This window comes from Hyperoodon ampullatus (genome assembly GCF_949752795.1).
Source record: "Hyperoodon ampullatus genome assembly, chromosome: 15".
Lineage (NCBI taxonomy): Eukaryota > Metazoa > Chordata > Mammalia > Artiodactyla > Ziphiidae > Hyperoodon > Hyperoodon ampullatus.
In genome coordinates, this window is record NC_136928.1 from 20,062,885 (window position 1) to 20,068,969 (window position 6,085).

Genomic DNA, 6,085 nt, shown 5'->3' on the forward strand with positions numbered 1-6,085 from the left:
ATATGTATTGTGGTGCAAATTTGTAGTCACTGCAACTCGATGTCACAGAAATGTGCCTTTAATAACTTTTCTAATAAGAATCTCGTTTGGCTCCTGAGGCCTCTTTCTAGGAGGAAAGGGGAAGTTAAGCTGCCCGTCCATGTTGTTCCAGCCTAGGCTGCTCCCACGCTGCCTCTCTTGGATTTATTTGGTCTCTTTTGGGTAGATGCTCAGTCTCTTAGAGTTTCTGACTTTGCCACCTACTTCTAGCAAGGAGTCTGAGAACTGGGGAAGCCGTGTCCTCAGGGCATGGTGGGGAGGGCGGCTGGTCCACACTTGCTGGCCTGGGTGGGGTTCTTCACTGGTTTCCATGGAGATGTTCCTGGACCTGGCTGGTCATGCAGTGTCCTGCTACATCTGCTGCTGAGGTTCATGGCTGGGAACGCCGGGGTCTGGTCTTTCAGGGGAAGCAGAGCCAGTGCAATGGCTGATATGGCCCCACTGTGCCCCTTGCTGGCTCCATGGTCCTCTGCATCCCTTGGCCATGGCCTCACTTCTCCCCTGGCTTAGACTGGCCACCTGTGCAGGTGGTAGCCCAAATATTTACCAACCCGCAGGGCAGGAGTATCAACCAGTCAGAACAGGTGCTGCCCTATGTTGCTGGACCGTGAGGCTCTCAGGGGAGCCCCTGGAAAGGTAGAGGATGGAGAGTTCAGGGCTTAAGTGGGTGGTTAGTTACCAACTGGTAAAGACATGTTTCCACAGTTGGCCACACTGCTCCTTAGGGACTGAATGCCCTGCAGCCTCTAGGTCACCTATCCATCATGGCAGCCCCAGATCAGCTCAGATCTCAGTTTAGCCCCCCATTTTCCACTGGAAGCACAGGGGAGATTTGAATCTCCTCCCCATCAGCAAAGAACTGAGGCCAGCAGGCAGCTAACCCTAGCATCCCTCTACCTAAATAGGCCATGCCATTATCTCCATCCTTCCCCGGGGCCCCCATCTTGGTAATGGCTCCTTACTTTACCCTGGTGGGATTCCTCCAGGGACCCAATTTGAAAGCAGAGGAAAAGCCCCTCAGCTTTCAGCTTCCCCCTCTCTTCTACCCTCTGTCTCTTTGCACTCACGTTTTGAGCCCGGAAGTGGGGGCAGAACCTGCTTTCCCTACTTAGACATCCCCTATGTCACATCCACTTCCTTCTCTCCTTTCCAAGGAGGCCTTTGCTCGTCCCCTTTCTTGGGGCCATAGTGGCTGAAGACTCAGAGGTAACGAGCAGGGAGATACACTGGAAGGTAGTTAGCATGTTATCCTCATCACATACTTTATGCACTGTCGCATCCTCGAGAAAGAAGGTCCTGTGCAAAATTTAAACTGTTCTTCATGATTCAGGGATATCATTACGGACATCAACTGTTTTGTGCTGGAACACCTGGATACCCTCAGTAGGACACAGAGAGGTGGAGGGGACCGTTTGTGTCTGCTCTTAAAGGCCTCTGATTGCTGTGCTCTTTGGTTCTTGCATCTGTCTCAGTAGTTTTTCTTCTCTCCTCCGTTATTGGGTAATTGGCTGCCACGGCTTTGTGGGTGTGTTTTCCCACATCAGCTCTCTCCCTCTTTCTGATTTGCTACCTCTTCTCTGCTTCTGATAGAACATTCTGGTCACCTATCGCTGCATAACAAACTGCCCCGGAATTGAGTGGCTTACGACAAACATTTTATTGTAACTCATACTCCACAGGTCATGAATTTGAGAGGGGCTTAGCTAGGCAGTTCTTTTGCTCCATGTGTTTCACTTGAGATCAATTAGTGGTACTCAGCTGGTGAGTGGACTCATCTGGGGAGCCTAGGATGCTTCACTCACATGGCTGGGGCTGGGCTGGGACGGTCGGCCTGACCCCCTACATGTAGCCTCCCTCCAAGCAGGTCTCAGGGCAGTTGGACAATTTACACGGTGACTGGTGTCCCCCAGAGCCAGCATCCCAAGAAAGCCAGGTGGAAGCTGCATGGCCTTTTCTGACTTAGCTTCAGTGTTCACTCAGCACCATTCTGTTGGTTAGACTTAAGTCACAGTTGGCCCACATTCAAGGGACCCCTTGATAAGTTGGACTCCACCTTATTAAAAAAATATTTATTTATTTATTTTGGCTGCGTCAGGTCTTAGTTGTGGCACGTGGGATCCTTCATTGCGGTACACAGGCTCTTCCTTGCAGCGCATGGGCTTCTTTCTAGTTGTGGCATGTGGGTTCAGTACTTGCAGTGCGTGGGCTCTCTAGCTGTGGCACGTGGGTGCCAGAGCACGCGGGCTTACTTGCCCCACGGTATGCGGGGTCCAGTTCCCCAAACAGGGATTGAACCCGTGTCCCCTGCATTGGAAGGCAGATTCTTAACTACTGCACCACCAGGGAAGTCCCTGGACTCCACTTTTGATGGCAGAGTAGCCTGGTCACATCACAGAAAACACTAGGGAGATATTGTTGTGGCCATCTTTACAAAATACGATCCGCCCCTCTGAGAAGCAATAGCCACATTCATACGAATAAAGAGACAGGTCCTGAAAGAGAGCTTCACATTTCTTCTGTGAGTCAAATAGACATGACTTGGTGCCAGGATCCTATTGACTGTCTTTCAGCCGTTCAGGTTTTTTTGTCCTGGTTTCTTTTAGCTGTGTTATATTTTAGATGGTCATGTTTTCTGGATAACTGATAATTTAAATATCTGCGACATTTATTACGCTCAGATTACAAGGGTTGAAAGCAACATTCATTTCAAAGGGTGTGCATCTGCTCATAACAAGTCTCCTGTCCCATGCCAGCACAGGGCATCCAGATACTAGTTAACACTACCCAGTGAGCAGCCCCACAGGGCTGAAACTCCAGTACCCAGGACAACTCAGGAGTCTTGAGTCCTGGTTTTGCCATTTGCTAGCTATGGGACCTTAAGCTATTGAGTTGATCCAATTCAGTGGTTATCTGACTGAGCCCCTGACTTGGTGCTTTAGAAATTAAAGGTGTGCCCAGGAATGAAGCCTAAACTCAAGTTCAGACTGACCTTGACCCTAGGATTTTACACCTGGGAGGGACCTGGGAGCTTTTGGCAGCCCAAACCTTTATTTTGATGATGAAGGAACTGTGACCCAGGCTGGGTAAGTGGCTCAGTGGCTTGCCTACGATCACGTAGCAATAGCTAATGGTCAAGTGAGGACAGGAATCCAGCTTCAATCTCCTCTTCTGTGTGCTTAAAAACTCTTGTGCTAAGATGTCTGAATGAAAGCATTAGCATTCCATAATAGGCCTTGAATGTGTGTGTTTATGATTGTGTGTTTGCAATTTAAACACACTTCTATAATACGGGTGTATGCACACAGGCTCATTGATTCCTTCAGGTGAAATTGCACACCTCTCTAGAATAGCATCTGGTGAGCTATTAGCTGTGCTATTGACTAGGGCACCAGAACATTCTCTGGCTGTGTGATGGACCTTTAGCTGTAGTGAGGCAGAATGCAGACTGGAAGCTCTGACTTCTCACACAGGTCTGCCAGATGTGTGCTCTTGAGCAAATTACTTACCTCTCCAAGATTCTGGGTCTACTTCTGGAAGATGCTGATGAGAGTGACCTCTTGTCGAGGGCTTTCTCTGTGCCAGCACTGTGCTGACCTCTTTATATACCATATGTCCTCCTGTGATGCACGCCAAGCTGCAGCCACTTTACAGACTAGCAGACTGAGCCTCACAGAGGCACTGAACCATCCAACTAGCCCAGAAGGAAGGGAGGATTGACACTTGCTCCTGCCAGACTCTAAGGGCCATGTTGTTCCCACAGTGCTCTCCTGTGTAGACTCCCTAACCCTCAGGACTCTTGGAAGATGCAGAAGGACTTCTTCTGAGCTGCCCCCAGGGGGGAATCTGGCCAGTGAGTGAAACTTAAGGGGAGGAGAAGCTGCATCCTAAAATGACAGAAGTTTCTGATCATGAGTAGTTTCCAAGACTGAAAGTGTCCATCTTACAAGGGGCACGTGTGGCCATCTATGGAGGATGCTGGTTTGGGAAGACTGTTTGGGTGGGCTGCTAAACTTAATGGCTCCTGGAGTCCCCTCTAGGTCCAGGTGATGATGCTCCTACAGAGCTGAGGACCAGTACCAAGAATGTGGACTGTGTCAACTCAGGCTTACATCCTACCTGATGATTCCATTAGCTCTGTGGCCTTGGGTAACCTACTTAATGTGTCTGAGTTGGTTTCCGTTGCTTCATGTTTATAATGGGGTTGACACGCTCTACCAGACCCGCGGGCTTTGCCCTCTTGAGTTGTTCAGAGCAATGAATCCCTTTTACACAAACATCAGGCTGGGAGAATTTGAAGCTTGGTGAATTCGTACCGTGGCTGCCAAGGGTCTCATGCATCGAGCTTCCCCGTCTGTCCTGTTGGGGGAGGACGACGACTGTTCTGAGCTAGAGGAGTGGTCTTGTTGAGGGTTGGCCTGCGGGAGGGGCTGATGCAGGAAGAAGGTGATGGAAGGGTCTTTGCTTGATGGTCCAGCCCGCCGGGGACTCTGAATGACTTGGGCTCACTGGGAATGCAAGGTGTGACTGGAGGACCTGACGGAGAGGGAGGATGAGCTGGGCTGATTTGCTGAATCTCTTGGTTGATGGTTCCTGGGGCACAAGTTGGTCAAGTTCAAAAGATTTGACAGTGAAAGGGTGATTTTATTTATTTTTTATTTTATTTTTATTTTAAAAAATTAAGAAAAAATATTATTGACATAGAATTGATTTACAATATTGTGTTAGTTTCAGGTGTACAGCAAAGTGAATCAGTTATACGTATACATATATCCCCTCTTTTTTAGATTTTGTTCCCTGAGAGGTCATTACAGAGTACTGAGCAGAGCTCCCTGTACTATACAGTAGGTCCTTATTAGTTAATCTATTTTATATATAGTCGTGTGTATATGTCCATCCCAGTCTCCCAGTTTATCCCTCCCGTCTCCTTACCCCCTGGTAACCATAAGTTTGTTTTCTACATCTGTGACTCTATTTCTGTTTTGTGGATAAGTTCATTGGGAAAGGGTGATTTTTTTTTAACATCTTTATTGGAGTATAATTGCTTTACAGTGGTGTGTTAGTTTCTGCTTTATAACAAAGTGAGTCAGCTATACATATACATATATCCCCATATCTCCTCCCTCTTGCATCTCCCTCCCACCCTCCCTATCCCACCCATCTAGGTGGTCACAAAGCACAGAGCTGATCTCCCTGTGCTATGTGGCTGCTTCCCACTAGCTATCTATTTTACATTTGGTGGTGTATATATGTCCATACCACTCTCTCACTTCGTCCCAGCTTACCCTTCCCCCTCCCCATGTCCTCAAGTCCATTCTCTACATCTGCGTCTTTATTCCTGTCCTGCCCCTAGGTTCTTCAGAACCTTTTTTATTTTTTTTTTAGATTCCATATATATGTGTTGGCATATGGTATTTGTTTTTCTCTTTCTGACTTACTTCACTCTGTATGACAGTCTCTAGGTCCATCCACCTCACTACAAATAACTCAGTTTTGTTTCTTTTTATGGCTGAGTAATATTCCATTGTATATATGTGCCACATCTTCTTTATCCATTCATCTATCGATGGACACTTAGGTTGGTACCATGTCCTGGCTATTGTAAATAGAGCTGCAATGAACATTGTGGTACATGACTCTTTTTGAATTATGGTTTTCTCAGGGTATATGCTCAATAGTGAGATTGCTGGGTCACAAGATAATTCTATTTTTAGTTTTTTTTTTTTTTTTTTTTTGAGGTACGCGGGCCTCTCACTGCTGTGGCCTCTCCCGTTGTGGAGCACAGGCTCCGGATGCGCAGGCTCAGCGGCCATGACTCACGGGCCCAGCCGCTCCGCGGCATGTGGGATCTTCCCAGACCGGGGCACGAACCCGCGTCCCCTGCATCGGCAGGCGGACTCTGAACCACTGCGCCACCAGGGAAGCCCTATTTTTAGTTTTTTAAGGAACCTCCATACTGTTCTCCATAGTGGCTGTATCAATTTACATTCCCACCAACAGTGCAAGAGGGTTCCCTTTTCTCCTCACCCTCTCCAGCATTTGTTGTTTG